The sequence below is a fragment of the Caloenas nicobarica genome, chromosome 1, assembly GCF_036013445.1.
Source record: "Caloenas nicobarica isolate bCalNic1 chromosome 1, bCalNic1.hap1, whole genome shotgun sequence".
NCBI lineage: Eukaryota > Metazoa > Chordata > Aves > Columbiformes > Columbidae > Caloenas > Caloenas nicobarica.
This window is the reverse complement of record NC_088245.1, coordinates 214,097,202-214,116,134: the sequence shown is the minus strand read 5'-3', so window position 1 is coordinate 214,116,134 and position 18,933 is coordinate 214,097,202. Positions and strand designations below refer to the sequence as shown.

Here is an 18,933-nt window from a genome sequence, read left to right as displayed (position 1 = left end):
TAGATGCCATTTATTGCCACAAGTGCATTTTTATACAGTTTTACCAATTCATATGTCTCTTCACTATTGGTTACAAGTTACAGCAGTAACATCTCATTGGCTAATTTTGCTATCATCAATGTTACTCTTCTACTCCATCCCTTCTCTCTCACGCTCTCACGGGTACACCTTAATATCTCCAGATACTCCTTTACTCCCATCGTTCTCATGGGTAGGCCTTAATATCTTCAAGGCTAATTTCTGTTCCCATGCCCTCCGTCAGGGAATCCACGGACCCACCGTAGTCCCCCGCAATAATCCCCTTTCTTAACCTGGTTGTACGTGTTTGGTGCACCCCAGGACGTGGTTTGCCCCCACTACTGACTCATGGTGATCCCTTTCTTCAGTGTTCCCTCCCTCCGCTTCTCTCTCAGTTTATATTTGTGCCAACGTTACTCCATCCCAGGTGCAGGATCCGGCATTTGGACTCATTAAATTAATCATATCCCAACGCTCCAATCTATCTAGATCTTCCTACAAGGCCTCCTGTCCCTGAAGAGTCACCAGCACCTCCCGGTTTGGGGTCATCAGCAAATTGCTCGTGGTGTCTTCGACTCCTACGTCCAGATCGTTGATAAATATATCGACCAGAACTGAATCCCGTGAAATCATCAGTCTGAAAGACTTTATGCAGTGAAATTCTGGGTTTTATAATTGGAGACAAAAAAAAAAAAGTACTTTTTAATTTTGTTGTTGTTGTTCCTGGGTGGGGAATCTGTGAGTGCTTTGGAGAGGCTGCTCTGGATGATATTCTTTATTTAGCAGCTGTCACGCCAGTTGGTACGATCTCTGATGATGGAGCCCATCCTGGGAAACATCCGAAATCCAGAATCGTGAAATATTTAGCGGACAGTTCACTGTTAACGGGCTCCGGATTTGCGCCAGTGTCACAGGATCGCTAACAAAAGGCTCTGTGTACCAGTGCCAAGTTGCTCTGATTTTTTAAAAAGTTTTATTTCAGGTTTTATCAAAAGCAAAATCTGAGTTCAGCAAGGCAGGGTTTAGTTGGTTAAAACCAGCAAGAGCTTGTTTTATTTTCCCTGCTTTTAGGAAGCCTTGAATAAGGTACGTATAACATACGCAGAAACAAGTTATTTTTTTCAGCAGTAGATAAATTGATGTGAGAAAAAAATATACAGTATTGATTTTTCTTTTCCTGTGGCTTTTGAGAGGTTGTTAATGCAGCAAGTACACAAGAGCACTCATATGTCTGTCTGCACAGTAATCTCTAATAAATTGACTTTTTTAAAACCCATTTTTAAGTCTGGAGTTTCAGGGACTTGATTTGTGGAGTAGATGATATCTCCTGGCACATAATTACTCATTTTTGGGTTGTGTAAAAGGTTGGCGGGGAAATTTTGATGCATTATCTCTAGCGCTAAACATCTCTGCTATTACTCGTACGAGTTTTGCCTCTTTGTCTTCTTCCTTATTGGAGCAGTAGAGAGGTTTTTAGGGATCGGGTTTTTTTTTTCAGTGTTAAAATTTATGGTACAGACGCTTTCTAGAGGTAATTCTTGCCCATGGTGACATGGCAATGGTCACGATCATGGCAAGGGCAATGATTTATGTTCAGGAGACCAACTATTTCTTTCTCTCAGGGTTGCCAACTGTGTGAACAGGTTAGTGACCGTAACGGCCTGCGACCTTTTGCTTCTTGTTTTCTTTTGGGAAAGAAATAAAAACATGCAGCAGGGACACATGACGATAATCGTATTAATGACAAAACGAAAGCAATTAGATGACATATAACGGAATTTGACATCCAAGGAGCTGTCGGTCTGGTGCTGGTAATGGGCTGAGGATGCCGAGGAGGGCAGCGGGTAGATGGTGACGGGCAGAGCTGCAGGAGATGTTTGACCACGGTTGGGTGATCGTGCGTGTTGGGTGTCCAACAGAAGCACTTCTGAGACCCATGAGCAGGTACAGCTTCCTCACAAGGGGAGGCACTGAGCTCTTCTCTTTAGTGACCAACGACAGAACCCGAGGGAATGGCACGATGATCTACCAGGGGAGGTTCAGGTTGGACATGAGGAAAAGGTTCTTCACCCGGAGGGTGCTGGACACTGGAACAGGCCCCAACCTGACAGTGTTCAAGAAGAGACTGGACAACGTCCTCAGACACACGGTGTGACCTGTGGGGTGTCCTGTGCGGGGACAGGAGCTGGACTCGATGATCCTTGTGGGTCCCTTCCAACTCAGGACATTCGATGATTCTATGATGCTTATGAATCACTGACATTCGTGGGCACTTTGTGTGTGTTGCTCTTTTATTCAGGCTGTTCTAGGCTTGTAGTCAAAATTTTGGGATCATTAATATTTTCTTGCCATTATCCAGCGCTGTGTTGTGTCCAGTTTCTCATGGCCTTGTTCCACATATTCAGTGTTACCTGGGATTTGTTGTCTCAAGCCACTAATGCTTTTCTTCTTTCTATATTCTGTTCTCTCCGTGTCTAGAGACTTGTAGGTTGCCACGGTGGCACAAGGACAATGTTGCCATTGCTGTGAAAAGAGATGAATGCTGATTGTATTGTTCTGGTGTGGTTTATTCCAAATAACTCATCGCCTTGACAGTAATTCAGTGATCCCAGTTCTCGATATGGTGATCCTTCTTTAACATCGTTTCTCAGGCCGTGAGTCTGATAGGATTTTCACTTGGTCTTTGGTGTCCTCCAAACGTACCACTTGTTCTTACCCAGTTTTCTCATTTTCAATCTTGTGCCCTTCCCATGGTGGTTCTCAAGAACCTGCAAAATCACCGAGCTTTACCTGGAAGACTTTAGATGGAGGAGACTCCATATAAAGAGAAATTCCATATGAACTTCTGGTTTAGAGGATTTTTTTATCTTGTCCAAATAGGAGAATGGTTGTCTTGAACTTTCAGAGTCTTGGAGCTCAATTTGAATGGGTAGAAACCCCAGAAAGTTGAAAGACTCTGAGTTTTGGGCTTTCAGAATAACTTGCAATTTCCTTTTCCTGTGCAGTCAATAAGACACTTTAAATTTTTATACAGCAATGCCTTTTTTTTGGTCCAGCAATGTTTGCCGTGGAGCTGCTGTGTGAAGAGCTCCATGAGGATGGAGGCTGTCACCAGTGGTTTATTCCAATATCTTCACTTGGTTACGAGGCCCCTCTTTGAATTGTTGCTTGTAGACGATACCAACCACATTATGCTGGAATGTTGTTTTACATATGTGTGGATTTATACATATATGTGGATTTATACACCACCACCCAATGCACACAAGACTTATTTTATATGTCGTTATTCATACTGATCTGAGGAATACATCAGAATTACTACAAAATCTCATTATTCCTTTATAACTTAACAATGGTGGGTGCTTGACATCTGGAAAGAGCTGTGCCTCATTTGTCCCTTTTCATGAAACAATGATGCTAATATTTTTCTGGCTCCTGATATTTTTTAGTATATTCTTCAGGAGGCCTTTTCTTAACAGGCAAATATATGATCCATATGGCTTCTGTTTTCCTGTTGTCTTTACTTTTCCTGTACATCCTTTACATCTCCATCCAAGTGGTTTTTCTCACTCGACTGTGTATATCGCTGTGTTTTAAGGAGCAATTTTGTCGTCTTTCCCCATTGTTGAACGTCTCAATGACCTGGATGTGATTTTCTGCAACAGAGTGTAAAGCACATGAGGTTTAACTTTGTGTATTGTGGTTTTTTTTTTTTTTTAAGAATCAGCTTTGATGGACCAACAGTCCAACAGAACAGTAACAGTTTTGCGCATGACTTTCTTCCACTTAAATTGCTGTAGTAGGACGTACTTTGTATTTGTCTGTGTTAAACCCAAAGACAAACTGTGGAAGATACTGTGAGGTGGAAGCCAAAAAGCTTTTCCTTCCGGATTGAAGGGACATCAAGTCTGCTTGGAGCATGTGTTGTGAGATATAAAGTGAAATTAAGGACTTCTAATTCTTACAAGTTCATGACATTCTTTCTTTCTTCTTTCTTCTTTCTTCTTTCTTCTTTCTTCTTCTTTCTTCGTTCTTCTTTCTTCTTTCTTCTTTCTTCTTTCTTTCATCTTTCTTCTTTCTTTTCTTCCTTCTTTCTTCTTTCTTTCTTCTTTCTTCTTTCTTTTTCTTTCTTCCTCTTTCCTTTTTCATCTTCTTTCCTCTTTCCCCTTTCTTCCTTCTTCCTTCTTCCTTCTTCCTTCTTCCTCCTTCCTCCCTTCCTCCCTTCCTTCTTCATTCTTCTTCTTTCTTTTCTCTTTCCTCTTTCCTCTTCTTTCTGGTCTTCTTCCTTTTCATCTTTCTTCTTCTTTCTTCTCCTCTTATTTTTCTCCTTTTTCTCTTCCTCTTCATCTTCTTTTTTGTTTTTATTTTATTTTTCCCCAAGAATGCCGCTCTTTATTTTTCGCTTTTTATGTCCTCTTTAGAAGGTAATGGCTTCCACGGGAGGGACGTGTACATTCGTATGGTTGCCTTTTTATTGCCGTAGGCTTTCAGTAGGTCAGGGAAGCACACATGAGGGGGCTCTTAAAGTGGACTACGGAATGATGTTGCTCAGCTTTGTTTTATCACTTCTTTGACAAATCTCTCTGCCATCAGGTTGCAGCTTTCTAAGCTGTGCCAGCAAAAGCAAACCAGTAATGCTCTGCCAGCACCGCGCACTGCAAATAGAGCACGGAGCGTATTTAATTTGCATTTGTGCAGAGGTGCTTGTTACAAACACCTCTCTTCTTGCTGTGGTACTCGTGGCGGTTCCTCGATCACCCCTGGTAGGCAGAAGGACTTCAACAGGGATGATGGAAACTCATGGAGCTCAGCAGAAGAGTCCTTCCCCTGGCGTGGAATAACCCCATGCAAGAGGCTTCCTGGCACAAGAAGGACAGTGAAATGCTGGAGAAACTTCTGAGATGGTTGAGAACGGGCTGAGAGAGTTGGGCTGTTCAGCTGGAGAAGAGAAGCTCCGGGGAGACCTTAGTGTGGCCTTTCCGGACTTAAAAGGGGCTGAAAAGAAAGATGGGGACAGACTTTTGAGCAGGGCCTGTTGCGATAGGACAAGGGGTGATGGTTTTAAACTAAAGGAGGGAGATTCAGGCTGTACATGAGGGAGAAATTGTTGGCCCTGAGGGTGGTGAGAGCCTGTCCCAGGTTGGCCAGAGAGGTGGTGGCTGAACCATCCCTGGAGACATCCCAGGCCAGGCTGGACGGGGCTCTGAGCAACCTGAGCTGGTGCAGATGTCCCTGCTCATGGCAGGGGGGGCACCGGGGGAGCTGGGAAGGTCCTTCAACCCAAACCATCTGTGGTTCTGTGTTACAAGAAGTGATGAGCTGAATCTACAGAAGGCCCAGGGCAAACCCTACTGCTTTCATTATCTTCATTTACCCAAAGGGGACGTTCCAGGGAAGACGGTACGTGCTTCTCGGAGGTGTGCAGTGATAAGAGGCAACAGACACAAGTTTGATTTAGGTTACACATGGCAGGGGCGGAAAAACAACCCCAAACCCTGACCTATTGCCTGAGGAAACATGGGAATCCCCATTAAAAAGATGTAGATTTGAAAGCACGTCTGCCAGGAATAGTTCCACTATTGTTCTTGCCTTGCCTCTTGGACTTCCTTGAAGGAAGTCTCACCTTTTTTTTCTTATAAAGACTTCAAAAAAATCAACTAAAAAACATCTCGAAAATATGTTGCGTGCCCCTATTATTTGTACTTCTAGAACTGGGCATCCTCTCGCATCCGTATCTTCTCAGAGGTGTGTTCCAAGTCCTGGTTTGGTGGAGGAATAAGCCTTGGATTCAACTTGCGAATCACCAGGGAAGTATTTGCTCCACATTTTTGCTGCGCAGCGAAATACAAATAACCCCTTTTCGCTCCCTCGAGAAACGTTGAAGTCTATTTGGAGGGATAAAAGCGCGGCGCAAGATTTAGTCATAAATTGAAGATTTCCAGCACCGCGTTGACTTAAAACATATGTTAGTGAAACGTGTCTCTGCTCTGCAGACAGTTTTTGTACTTCTACTGTGGCAAGCACTTTTAAAACAAGCGTGGAAAATGTGCTGCCGGGAACAATCCAGGGTCATTTAGATGACTTAATAGGTCTTTTTCTTTTTCTAGCTATCTGTATTAAATCAATGATTCATATAAATTACGCCAAAGGGAGTTAATTGTTATTACGTGGTCTAAAAAGCTGCCAAACTAAGGGCAAAACTCTCCTCGTGGTGCATGGAATAAAATGGAGTTACGTTGCGATTGCTGAAAGCATAAAATGGCTGAAATTTTCACCTTTCACGAACTGAAACTGCCACAGCGGCGGCAGGAGACAAGAAATTTTGGAAGCAAAGGTTTGGAGGTTGTGGTGTGTTTGGAGGCTTGGGCACATTTGGAAGTTCTCCGGAACATGCAACAAAAATCGAGCGTGCAAAAGGAGAAAATCATACTTCTCCGTCGCCCAGATCCGCAGAGGAATTCAGGAATTTAACTTCGTTGGTTCAGTGGGAGCTGAGCTCCTTAATATCTTGGAGGGATTAGGCCGTAGTTTATGTAATATGGTTTATTTCTTATCTCTACAAGAAGGGCACCGCTACCGTTCTGTCTTGCAGGAACGTTACAAAGAAAAATAAGTCAGATTTATTTCTTTTTTTATGGTCAGATCCTGTGAAGATGAGGCTTTGTAGGTGTCTTAATTAGGGAGCTATGGGCAGAGTAATAGGCTTGGCTCAGAATATGTTCTCCAGGCACATTTTTGGGGTTTTTTTGAAGATGAATTGTGGCTTTTCTGATAAAAGGTACATCAAGGGAGATGGAGCAGAAGATGATAAACTTTGATGCTGGCCATCGTGTGCTGTCGCTTTGGAATATTTCTTACCCTAGTCAATCGAGAGAAAAGAAAAATCCATTGTGTGTTGCTTAATTTCAGTGTGCGCTTTGCATAGAATTCGACGTAACTCTTTTCCTAGGGAAAAAATGGAAGAAAATAATATAATGAGAAGAAAATGCGAGGGTGGAAACGCTGGGTGTTCTGTAAAGGAGAATGGGCAGAAGATATGTTTTTAGGAATTGTTGGGAGGAAAATCTAGGGGTTTTGTGCATGGAAAAGTTGCCTTGAAAGTGGCAAAAACCAGGAGGAGATGGAAGGTGTTGGGTAGAGAGGTTTTGGTAAGAGAGAGGAGGATGACTAGGATGGAGATGTTGGCCCGGCATTGCTGCTGAGAGCAACCTGGAGGAACTTTGAGTGAGTACACGTATTAATTAGGGTACACATATTAATTAGAGTACACGTATTAATTGGATTTCACGTATCAGAGTGCACATATTCATTAGAGTGGAAGCTCAAGAGCGCCATGACGCACTAGAAACTTAGGAAAACGGCTTTACGGGAAATGGGGAAACTCCACGCTCTCTAGTTACCGAATAATTAATAACGGATAATTTCTGGCCTGCTTAGTGACCTGACCCAATTGCAAGAAGTGAAATGTGCAGGGTAGGGTTTAGGGCGCTATTAGACATGGTCGTTGTTGTGATTGGGCCGTAATGGAAGAGGAGATGGTTAAAGTCCTTTGCAAAAGCTGTTCCAGGGCTGGAATAAAGCTTTTTATTTTTCTCTAATACCATCAAGAATTTTTTTGACCCGTCTGCACTATTCCGGCAGGTGAAATACTCGTATTTGCGTTCCTGTGATCTCTTTAAGAACTGGTGGAGATTGCTTGATATTTTGACTGCTGTTTTCATTGGCATCGCTACTCTAATATCTGTGTCTCTCCGCATGGCAAAGGGAATCAAGTGAAGAAAAATTAAGTCTATGGTGATAGAAATTGCTGATGACTTCCAAAGGAAGGGGGAATTGGGATTGATTTAAACAAGTGTAGTAGACCCTAGTGAAAGAAATGTTGACTTAACTCATTTCTAATTGCTCTTAAGCTTATTTAAAAGTGAGTTTGTTATTGATCAGTACTTAAAGTCTTCGAAAAATTGTGGCGAACTTTGGAAACACCTTTACGAAAAAGCAGTTACCCACCTTAAAATGATTTTTATTGCGATTTAATCTGCATGAATGGCTCAATTAATTAGTTGATTAAGTGTAGTTTGATGCTGGGATGCTGCTCAGGCATGAAAATGTGTATGTTTTGGATATAATGGAAGGTAAAAGATCTGATAAATAGTCAATCGTTGCTTTAGGAGACCTTACGGATAATTAAAAAAAGGTTTTTTGGGGCAGAACTCCTCCCAAGACACACGGGACAGCAAAACCGTTCGTAATTTCTAGAGATAAAAAGGTTGCTAGAAAAATCATTCGGTCAAGATGATTTCATCAATGTAGCTTAGCTGTTTTTTTTCAAGTGGAAATAACAACAGCGAGAACTCTCTTTGTCAATACAACAATCTGCAAATTGATTTTGTTGTCATGAGGACGGCGGAGGAAAGATCACACCTGCCTCGTGTAGCTGTATTAGCAAAACGTCATGAAGAGATCAAGGTCGATTTGTAACCTGTGATTTGGTTTTGAAGTTTGACTACAAACCGTTAGTTGGCTTTACAGGGTGGAGAAAGGGTGGATAAAACTATCGGAAGTGGTCAGAGAGATGCGTGCCGGTCTTGTGCTTTTGTTTTATCTGACTGTTCCTAAATCCAGTATTCCACTCGACAAATAAATGTCTTATTTTGGAAAGCTCATCTTTTGTTGCTGGAAACATCTTCTTTTCTCACAAGAGACGACCTTCCACTGGGAGACTTCATCCAACACCTTTCTGCTGTGTTAAAGGAATGTCAATGGGGAGGTTGAGGTTGGATGTGGGGAACAATTTCTTCCCCAAAGGGCTGTGGGGCATTGGAACAGGCTGCCCAGGGCAGTGCTGGAGTCACCATCCCTGGAGGGGGTGGACAGACGGACATGAGGTTCTCAGGACATGGGGCAGTGCCAGGGGTGGGTTATGGTTGGACTCGATGATCTTGAGGGGCTGTTCCAACCAAAATGATTCTATATTTGATACTCTGAGTTTGCCAAACCCTTTAGTTTCAGAAACTCCTTACAGGCCTTGAGGTGTTGAGTTGTTTTGTATCTCGACGTTGAGTTTTCACGGATGCGCGCGACGTTGCTTGTGAAGTGCGTGTCCGTGCTCCTGTCCCCATCCTGGGGACCTTGCTGCTTCCAGTCCTGTTTCACCCTCATCCTCCAAAATCTTCCTCCCCTCTAGACCGGCCAAAGTCATAGAATCATTTCAGTTGGAAGAGACCCTCAGGATCATCGAGTCCAACCATAACCCAACTCTAGCACTAACCCATGTCCCTGAGAACCTCATCTAAACGCCTTTTCAACCCTTCCAGGGCTGGTGACAAAGTCATTGCTGATGATCCCCAACCGTCCACCAGCCGGACAGGACGAGCGTCAGGGACGAGTCTTTGCTTCTCCTGGTTGCTTTTCCCTCCTGAGCTTCACCAACGTGCTGCGGCCTTTGGGGAGATCAGGGTTGAATTTTTGCTCCTGCCGCCGTTTTCTCTCCGTGAAAATTCTCTCGGCTACATCTTGTGTTTTCGTCCTTCGGGGTGAAGTGTTTTCCCTGGGGGTTTCACTCCTCCGCTGCCGCCTGTTCCCGTCGCTGGGCGCCCTTCACTGGTACAACTATCTCAGGAGCCATATGGTGAACCAGATCAGTGAAGAGCGAAAAAAAAAAGGTTATTTTTAACCCAGATCAGATCACTAATCTCGTTTGCTTTACAGTTCCACAGAAGTCATGTTGGTACAAAGGCAATTTTCGAGGGGAGGAAAGACGGGAAGAGGTTTCCAGCCAGTAACATCCCTGCGGTTTCCTCCCATGTTTTCTGGCTTCCAGAATTATTTCTTTCCGTGCTTTTGTTTCCTCCTACGTATTTTCACAGATGTTTCTGGCTTCTAATACCTCCAGGTGGATCTCAACCGATAGTTTTTTTGCCAATACCCCTGGTTTCTCAGGGTTTGTTTTCATGTTTTTTGTATTAATGTGCCCTGACAAGAATTGAACTTGGCTCCATTCTGGATAATCTGTGTATATTCATTAACATTTTGCCCTATTCTTTCTTAATTTAGACACTAAACGTGTTACGCTCTATGACAAATGTCTCTGTTATCCTCACTACGATATCTCCTAACCCTTTATTTTTGCCTTGAAGTTACAGTCCTTTAATTATATTTACTGTGTGAGTAACAGGGTCTGAATTAACTCTGAGAATGAATCACTGTCGGTGCTTTTCCTGATGTCCAAACTGATTGTCCATCATGTTCTCATTAAGCTCTCTTTTGTAAGGCTTGTGTTAGAGTGTTTTCCTTAGATTTATTTTTCTTTTTAATACAGGTAAAGGTCAAACTGAAGCTGTTTTCACTGAAAGGTTTATTTTTATTTTTAAGACATCGGCTGCATATAATTTTTTAATACTGAAATATTCCAAAGGTTGAGTATTGTCAGCAGTGCAGTAAGTAATTTCCTTCAATTGACGCTAATCTTAGATAATTAAATTGTTGTCTTTTGTCTACAATGTCGTCTGCGACTTCGAAATCTCCAAGTGTCTTATATACCAATTGCACAAGTGAGAAGAACTAATCCAGAATCAATACTTGAAGAACCGGTTTTGAAAAATGGATGAAAATAGGAGGTAAATAACTTCTACTTTCAAAGAATTTTTCCTGCTGGAATTCAAAATATGTTTGATCCAAGGACAAGCCTGATGTACGAGTCCAGTGTCCTCCCTGCTGCCCTGAGGGACGTTTATTCTCTAATCTCAGTCAATTTAATTGTATTTATTGGAGCCCAGAAGATCCTTTTCTGTTTTGCTGGGTTTGGATATTCGGAGGATTAAACACAAACCGTTGTGGAATGGGATTTAAGGGAAGGTGCCTGGCTCCAGTCAAGCATCATTAGACCTTGTCCAGTTGGATTTGAGCTCCTAATGTTTTCCTCTTCCTTCAAAAACCCCAATCTCGGTGAACGCCCCGATGGACGGCCGTGCGATTCAAGGGACGCGAGCGGTACGGAAGGTTTTTGAGACGGAAAATTGGCTCACAGGGAAAGTTTTGCAGTGCTGTCCAACTGAATAAAGTCATTTTCTCAGTGGAGAATGCTGTATTTTTACTCCCCAGCATGTGAGACACTTCCAAGTTTTTATCTTCACTTGATAAGTAGCTGCAGAGTGTGTTTTTAAATGAATTATTCCAACACTTTTATCATAACGATCTGCCATCTACCAAGGCAGGTTTTTTAATCGCCATGTTCTAATTAATTCTTCATCTATTTTATAATGCATGTACCCAGCTCCTACCACTGGAGTCCAATTCGACAGGAGGAAGAACAAAAGTAATGGGTAGAAAAAGACAATTACAGAAGAATAATTGTAATAAGAATGTCGTAATGGTGTAGGTACTAAAACAAAAGCAGCAAACTAAATATTGGTCATAGGAGGATAGAATGAGAATGAAAAATGTTTTGCTGCTTGAAATACCACGTATAGTTGATGAAGATATTTGGGAACAAGTTTTTTTTTTTACTAAGTGGTTGCAGTAATTTTATAAGGAAACGTTAAAGGATTTAAAGTTTTTCACACCGAGAAGAAAATAGGAGGGGAAGAGAACTTCATGGCAGGAACCACGTTGGGTTTCTTTGCTCAACTTGATGGAGATAAATTGCTTTAAAATCTATGGCACGTAATCGTATAATTAGCAAATTAGAAGTTAATGGGAAACTTGTGCAAAATGTATTCTGCGTTAATTAATTTATTCAGCATATTGGGGCAACTTTGGCTCTAGGAAAGAAGGAGCTGACGGGGCTTGGTAGGAAGTCAAAATCAGTCAGCAGGAGCTGAAAGAGTCGTGATGCCCAACCGAGATGGTTTTCCAATTGCGGTTGCAAAAATGGGGAGTACAAACAAAAGAAGGCGAAAAACGTGTGAGGAGAAAAGGTTTAGCAACATCTTGTATCTCTAAAAAACCCCAAACGGAACAAAATCCCTTGACACCAACAAACAAGAACCTCCCAAGCTCTGTCAAAGGACCTTCAGGCTGGACGGGGCTCTGAGCAACCTGAGCTGGTGCAGATGTCCCTGCTCATGGCAGGTGTGGGACTGGATGAGCTTAGAAGGTCCCTTCGACCAAAAAAATTCCATTATTCTATGATTCTACCTTCTTCGTATGTCTCAGCTGCTCCAAGGACCTTCTTCATCCGTCTTGGCTCTTCCTGGCTGCCCATTGAGGGTCCTTCTGGTGGATGGGTAGTTGGGGACGGTTCCAGCATCTCTTCCAGACCATCTAATATCCAGATCATGACTTTAAAATAAATAAGAAGAGCAATAACATCATCTGTGAAAGCATTTTTAGTTAGTGGATTGAGGAAGAGCAGTTAAACAACATCCCTGGAGGTATTTAAAAGACGTGGAGATGAGGTTCTTAGGGACATGGGTTAGTGGTGGCCTCGACAGTGTTGGGTTAATGGTTGGACTCGATGATCTTAAAGGTCTTTTCCAACCAAAATGGTTCTCTGGTTCTAGGAATATTTCTCCTTGTCTTCTTTCCATATTTGATTTCAGAAAAAATGTAGAACTTTTTCAGCCAGTCCCACCTACGGTGACGTTCTCAGCTTGATAACCGGGGCATCTGGAGCTCCACCTTTGTTATAGGACATGGGTTCCACCTTTCCATCGGTGTTTGCTGGTGTGAGGTCAGCATTTCGCTTCCCTAATGCCCCAAAGGAGCAGTAATAATATTTTCTCGATAGGGACTTGTGTGCTGGATGACGATGCTTTTGATTTCATGATGCTTCAGGTGACTGAAGGACTTTCATAATAAAGCACTAAGGTGATCTTTCTTCACCTCTCTAACCTCTTCATGGATTGACACGTTGCAAAAAAGGCACCAGGCTTGTGCTGTTTCCCTAAATTTTCCAAATTAATATCTCCTCACGTATCACGTTGTCCCTCTTTAATATATTTTTAAATGTATTTTAGGAGAATGGAGTTACAGCGCAAAGCAAGAGAGCGGAAGGATGCAGCTTCTGTTGAATTTACCTCTTGCACCTTCTCATGTGCTGGAGTTAAGAGTAAGATGGATGCGAGACGATATTTCTGTTGTGTTTGTACTCATTTGAGTGATTTCTGTTAAATTCTGGCCATTTACGACTGGTTTTTGAACGGCGACCGAGGACCGCGGTGTCCATAGGCAGATGAATGGTCTCCATCTCTGTGCAGCTCATCACAGCTTCTCTCTGCAATAATAATATCCAGTTATTATAAACCTAATTGTTTTGACTTCTGGTCAAGAAAAAAAGCCAGAAAAAGGGCCAAAACCCCCCCCCCAAAGGATGATTCTGGTGAGTGTCTGTGTGGCAGCACAACGCAAGAAGGAATTGATGCTGAAGCAGGATCCCACCAACAAGGTGAATGGGAGGTGGGCGCAGAATTTCTCTCACTCTCTTTAGCAGCTCAAGATGAACAAAATTTGAATTTTCCACTAATCCCCCAGCATTAAAAGTTGCTGCTAAATCCTCCCGCTAAATGGAGGCGGTGCCTGGAAACCTTCATGTATTCGACACATGAGTTGGACACGGACGGGGAACCTTTAGTATTTACTTAGCAGAGCTTATTGACCCCCTTGGCCGTACGAGATGTAAAAAAATTCCTAAACTTGGACTTGAAGCAAATTTAGCTATCAAATCGGCTCTGCTAAATTAGATAGAAATGGCAAAGGCATCAAGATTTGAGGAGTAAAACAGCGGAAAGAAGGGTGGTTGGTGCTGAGCCTGGCAAACGTGTTTTTCACAAAATTGCCAAAAGGAAAACTTGGTTTTCTCCCCCGTTTGCTTGGACGCAGGTTATTTTCTCCTTCTTCCTTGCCGCAAAAAACCAAGAGTCATTTGTTTAATTCTACAAAACGTTACCGGAGCTCTTGGAACTGAAACTCCAGCCCACGTCTTGTTGAGCAATGACTTGTGCGTATTCCTGGAAGGGAGTTAAAACGGGGCTGTGTTATATTTGGTACCTCCCGAAGCGCCGGGATACAGAATGTGCTCAAAGAGAGACTTAATTTGCCGCTGCGGAGCTCGATGTGATGAGATTTGTCAAGATTCGTCAAGTCGGATTCATTCACGCCTTCCCTTTTCTCCTGGAGATATTTGATTATATATTTTCGAGTCGTTACGTCGTTGAACCGCGGGACTGGAAAGGCGAGTGAAAAAGCCTAAAACCAGGATTAAATTCCAAGCAATGAATATGAATATGAGGTGGAAATCCAGAAGTGAAGCACCTGTAGAAATGGAAAGATTCCTGAGCCGTTTCCCTGGGTGCTTTATGCTCTTGGTAGCAACAGCGTTGGGTTTATTAATATCTGGACATTTGCGCATCAGCGGGGAGGATTTTGATTTCTCTCCACAGGTGCCATCTCAGATGGTCCGGTGGTGTTTTCCCCCAGTTGGTGATTCTGAGAACGTCAGTAAAAATGAAGATTTATGTGGTTTTTTTTCCTATTCATTTCTGATTTCATGCTGTTTCCCTCGCTGGGCTCAAAGGGCCTCTTGGTGTAACACTGCGGGTAAAGGACGTTCCCAAAGAAAGTCAGGGTTGTTTTACTCGATTTGATGTTTTCTGCGTCCTGTTTGCTCCCCTTGAATGTAAATTAATACCGGATCAGTCGTTAGAAGCAATGAAAACATATTTAATGTAAACCCTTTGGTACTGGGTTGATTAAAATAAACAACTGTTGCAAGGAGCTTTGTGAACAGTCGGTTTTCTGTTCCTCCGTATAATGCATAAAGTGTGTGGAGCCACTTGAAAGGTGTTTTTTTGGTTCGTGTTGTACTTTATTTTGCGATATTTCATTGTCCGTTCTCCGAGCTTTTGTGTCAGCTGGGAAGGGAGGGCGGAGGAGGAATGTGTAAAATTTGGTCGGCCCGTTTAGGCCCAAATCCTGAAAAAGAGCTGGTTAACAAGTGTTTACATGAAAGCTTGAACTTTATTTTACAGAATCACAGGATTTTGAAAACGGAGAAGACCCTAATTCTGAATTCCTCCCCTCCTGCTGCTGTTTATTTTTAATTTCTGTCCTTAAGCGGTAGTTGACGTAGACTTCGTGCAAGACTCGCCGTGTATTCCACCGCGAATCATTGAGCCGTAGCGTATAACCGCAGAAAGATTTCGTGTCTTGACTTGAAGGTGCAAATGTTGAATTTCTTTGCTGTCTTTCTTCCTTTACCTACGGCGATGGAAAAATATGTCCCCGGTATTTTTAGGGGAAGGCAAATTGAGGTATTTATTTGTAAGAGAGGTGCGGTAAATATGTATTTAACTGTGTGTTTAATGACAGTGGGTAGGAAACGCGAGCAGCAGATATCGCACCATCCATCTCGTCGCCAGCTCCCGCATCCTTCTCCTCCTTTTATCCTGCGTCCCCGTCGCTCCTCCTTCTCTCACCGCGTTTCTTACACATCCCCGCTCCTCCTTTCGCTCCGGTGGAGATAAAACCCACTCCTTGGTAGGAAAAACCGTGTTTTCTGTCCGACGCAGAGCCTGACGGGTCTCTCTTTCTCTCTCGATCGCAGAGCTGTGGAATGCTGTGAAGACTCCCCAGCCGTAGACAGACTGCTCTCCGCACCGTCTCCAGCCCAAGAAAACTCCTCGCCAAGAGGTAGCAATCCATATTTTATGTGTGCCCTTCAACCGTAGCGCTTGGAGTCGAGATATTCCTCCAAACGCCGTTTTTCCCTCCTCCCTCCGCAGGCACAAAACGCTTCGGACGCCGCAGGGATTGCAAGCGTTGATTAAAAAGCGTTGGTGTTTGATGCGGCTTGGGCTCTTGTTTGTGTCAAATGAACTTTGGTACAGAGTCGCGTTACGTTTTAAACGAAGCGAGAAATTTCCAGGTCAAGAAATTCATAAGCTGAAGCTCCAGCGGCGCTTATTTTATTGTGTTGATTTATAAAGTTAATAAACCTGCAGTAATCAGCAGACTGGGGTAGAACACGCGGTAGGTACGTGCTGCTCCTATAAAGAACTGTGAGAGTTAGGGGTGGTTTTTTTAGTGTTTATTAGTCTTAATATCTTCCTAGTAAATAATTTATTTTTGTTTTATTTTAAGTACTGCTTGTGTTCACTGACTGGGCCAAAATCAGTGGGTTGGCCACGGCGCGATTCCTGATATAAGTTTCTGTCATTTGTCTGTCGACAGGCAAATTATTTTCTGATAGTTTATGTTGCGGCCTTTCATAAAAGAAAGCCAGAAACATTTTCGCGAAATATAAACTTTGCAGTGTAATGTGGTCTGTAAACTGGTTGGAGCAGGTTCTCTCTGCAGTATTTATTTTGGTGTATGGTGCCTGGTGTTACGGGACCTGAACGGGTCGAGCCCTCTAGGCGTTTATAGATCAGAAAATCAAATATAAAAGTGGTATAACATGAGATACAGCTAGGGATGAAATATGAACGGACCACTCCAGCAAATCCCCGTGCTGCCCACGATTACAGGCTGGAAATTACGCTGGGCAAATGTCTCTGTACGCCTGCCCCGGGTTTAAATTTTCCCCTAGATATTAGGGATTCCCACTCAGTTATTGCTGCACAGGAGACACCGGGAGAGCCGAAGTTTGTCAGCCTGACCCAATCCAGCTGTTTTTGTGCAGGACTGTGGAAAAAACAGGCTCGACTTTATTTTTTTTTTTTTTTGGTTTTTTTTCCATTTTAAATGTTTTGCTGCACGCTTAGTAACATGAACTTTAAATGTCAGCTGCCGGGATACCCACTGAGTGTTCTGCTCCCACTCAAGTCACATTTGCTGAAAACCAGATGCCGACAGACGAGAACGGCGCTGGCGGCTGCTCTCTGCTCTTGGACCCGCCGATCCTCCCGATATTTTAGCACGTAGGAGTGTTCCAGCCCCGTTTTGGGGGGAAAAAAACCCTGCCCTGATGAGATAGCAGCATGGAGAAAATCTGGTTATTGTTTCTTCCTCAGCACCTCAACCCGTCTTAGGTGGGATGGGACGGAAAGTGCCGAGCGTTTCAGAAAAGCTTTGCTCCCTCTTTTGTGCCAACCTTGAAGCAACAACGACGCGTCCCTTTCCCCTTCCCTTTTTGTTGAATATCGTGCTAGAAAAAAGGATAAAGAAAAGGGAGGGGACACCTTTATGCTGTTTCTGTCCCCCTTTTTCTGCCCTCCCTGTATCTCCAAGATGAAACATTAGACACAGTTGGAGCTACACTGGTTTTTCTGGACGTGAGATGCCGAGGCCCAGGGCAACAGAAAAGCAGAGCCAAGGGTGGGAGACAGGCGAGACGGGGACTCAGACTGGAGAAGTGGGACCGGCAGTGGCGGAAAATCCAGAAGATGTTTTTTCAAATAATAATACGTCGTTAAGTGTTGGCTTTGCATGAGAAAGCCTCTGGTCCAAGGGGCTCCTGCTCCAATTGTGCTCCAGATTAAGAAATTTAAGTTGAATCTTTGGGTGTCTGAGCTCCCAGCCTGGTCCTGGAGACCTCGGGAGAGGAACTGATGGAGCTTGGGGAGGTTTTGATGACGGGACGCTGGTTGTCTTCTTCAAGTTGACGGAGGTTTCTCTTCAGGTTTTCTCTTCAGGCCGCGACTGCCCTGCTTGGGGTCTCCAGCAGCCACTTCAAACATTTACTCTTCGGGTGTCTTTATTTTGGATCAAACCTCCCCCTTTTAGACTCATGATGGTAAGCAGTGTTCAGAAATTAAAAAGCGGAATAAATGGAGTTAAATTATTGAAATGCGTGTGTGTCTGAGCTCTTAACTTAGTTTATTTAGGTTGTTTCCTGCTTGAGAAGTACCCCAGTCCCCCAAATCCTGGGTGAAATTCCAGCAATCCAATAGTTAATTACTATGTGTGTGTAAAATCCATGTCTGTCTAAAAATACCTCTCTTATCTGTGTAATGGTTTGGTTTGATGTAAATATTTTTAAATGTGCTGGTTTTTATACAGCGCATGAGTGGAATTTGGCGTGTGCTTAACTGGGCCTGGACTTTATAATACCCTTTTGCTCCATTCACCTCAGTGTTTCTAAACACATATGGAAAATTTCTGATCTTCAGCCTCCTGACGGTTTGTGCCAGTTTGGTGGGGTTATTGGTTTTTACTGGGCAGGGAATGCACCAAACCCAGAGCTGGGGTGAAGCATCTTGTCAGCAGATGATGGATCCTTCTCTGCTCTTGTGGGATGACGACCTCACTTCTTGGTTTTCTTTTCTTCTGCATGAGTAAATCCTTTGTTCACAGAGCTTAAGTTTTCTTGAGTTGCCAGTTCTGTTTCGGAGAACAGATTTCCTTTCAGACAACATATGATAGGGAGTTTGATTTCTGTTAAGACAAGTTATGGACTATGTCCAGCTCTGGTGTCCACAGAACAAGACACGGACCTGCTGGAGAGGGGCCAGAGGAGCCCCAGAAATGACCCGAGGCTGGAACAGCTCTGCTGGGAGGACAGGCTGAGAGAGCTGGGGGGTTCAGCTGGAGAAGAGAAGCTCCGGGGAGACCTTAGTGTGGCCTTTCCGGACTTAAAAGGGGCCGAGAAGAAAGATGGGGACAGACTTTTGAGCAGGGCCTGTTGCGATAGGACAAGGGGTGATGGTTTGAAACTAAAGGAGGGAGATTCAGGCTGGACATGAGGGAGAAATTGTTGGCCCTGAGGGTGGTGAGAGCCTGGCCCAGGTTGGCCAGAGAGGTGGTGGATGAACCATCCCTGGAGACATCCCAGGCCAGGCTGGACGGGGCTCTGAGCAACCTGAGCTGGTGCAGATGTCCCTGCTCATGGCAGGGGGGGCACTGGGGGAGCTGGGAAGGTCCTTCAACCCAAACCCTTCTGTGGTTCTATGTAGGTCCCAGGATCCTTATGAGACCCTACAGGATTATTTGAAGAGTGGAGGCAGATCCCTTTCTCTTCTTTCTGGTGGAGTCTGA

At 43.6% G+C, this 18,933-nt stretch overlaps 1 protein-coding gene across 4 annotated transcripts in view; it reads left to right on the top strand.

Moving 5' to 3' along the window:
* FAM168A (family with sequence similarity 168 member A) overlaps nucleotides 1-18,933 on the top strand; it is a 198,478-nt gene that overhangs the window by 31,746 nt on the left and 147,799 nt on the right. For 2 of the 4 annotated variants that reach the window (XM_065656776.1, XM_065656768.1), the window contains exon 2: nucleotides 15,563-15,648. The exons of the other annotated variants lie outside the window; for them this stretch is intronic. The gene's annotated coding sequence lies outside the window, so the exon portion shown is untranslated. The remainder of the gene's footprint in view (nucleotides 1-15,562; nucleotides 15,649-18,933) is intronic. 4 annotated transcript variants of the gene reach the window in all.